The sequence below is a fragment of the Aplysia californica genome, unplaced genomic scaffold (assembly GCF_000002075.1).
Source record: "Aplysia californica isolate F4 #8 unplaced genomic scaffold, AplCal3.0 scaffold00489, whole genome shotgun sequence".
In the NCBI taxonomy this organism is placed as follows: Eukaryota; Metazoa; Mollusca; class Gastropoda; order Aplysiida; family Aplysiidae; genus Aplysia; species Aplysia californica.
Genome location: NW_004797759.1, coordinates 580,972 through 582,228, shown reverse-complemented (window position 1 = coordinate 582,228; position 1,257 = coordinate 580,972). Strand labels below are relative to the sequence as shown.

The 1,257-nt window shown below is 41.9% G+C and overlaps 1 protein-coding gene across 1 annotated transcript in view; it reads left to right on the top strand.

Annotated features, from left to right (window-relative positions):
• LOC101863289 overlaps positions 1-1,257 on the top strand; it is a gene marked incomplete in the record, with an annotated part of 17,967 nt that overhangs the window by 2,359 nt on the left and 14,351 nt on the right.

Sequence of the window (1,257 nt, the reverse complement as noted above, 5' to 3'; positions counted from 1 at the left end):
CTGGTTTCAGTGACCACTGGGCAGGTTGTCTCGCAGAAAGACTGAAATTGGCGAAACGAAACAACAAGACGAAGTCTAAAAACGGCGACGGGAGCTCTCGTGGTCGAGAGTCTTATAAAACTACAGTCATAACGATGTGTCCAGTAATACTAATTAGCATTAATGGACACATCGTATGACCCCTAGTTAAGGTGTTCGCCTCTCATTCAATAGGTCCCGGATTCAAATACGGATAGCGACGGAAAATTTGCGACTCTAAAACTTTCTCCTTTGGCGTCCTTTCCTGCTCTCTAACAAGGTTCGATCGTCTCATTGCTTTTATTGTCTCCACTTTCTGCCCCCACCCCTCTACTCCTTTGCCCCCTCCTCTGGGCTACTGACTCCTTCTGAGGCTTTTCTACTGCTACTCCTTGGCTCCTTCCTACTGGTGTCTTTCAGTCACACCCAAGATCTTACGGTAGCTAAGATTTACACTCAACCCTCTCGGATAAGGGCGAAAAATCTCGGAGGCCTCGTGTGCAAGCAGCACAAGCTAAATATCCATTGGTGGTCCAAAATCGATAAGAGTAGTCTTCGGCCGTCACCCGGGCAAAATTCTAAATTCCCTATATACAAAATGAAAACGTTTAATGTGTCTCGTGCGCTCATATTATGACCTTATGGGGTTGCAATTAATCGCCGTAAAACACAACCCCCCCCCCAAAAAAAACAACAACAACAAACAAACAACCCCACCACCAACAACAACAACAAAACAACAACAACAACACAACAACAACAAACAAACAAAAAACAACACCAACAAGAACAATTTTTTTAAAATCCCCAAGCAAACAAACAACGGCGAAACAAATAAATTATAACCAGACAAAGACTGAAAAAGGTGTAACTAAATAGACGAACAGGACTATAAAACGGCGCAACTAAATAGAAGAACAAGAATGTAAAAAGGCGAAACAAATTAATTTAACAACAACGTGACTTCAGAGGGGTTTGCATGGGTATAAATCTAAGTCTTAAAAGACGAAACCACATGAAAATCACAACAAGACATTTTAATATAGAAGTCTGGCGTCGACGTAAGAAAGGGTGGGCTGATGAATAATTTATAGAAGAAGAACGTTGGAGGTTATAGTGGTTTTATCATGATTACATGTTCTGTCATGTCAGTTAGGCAGGTCATAGTTTCAGTTTGAACTCTTTTCTTCCCCATTCTCTCACATCTTCCTACCCCCTCCCTCTTCTATTTCTCTCCCC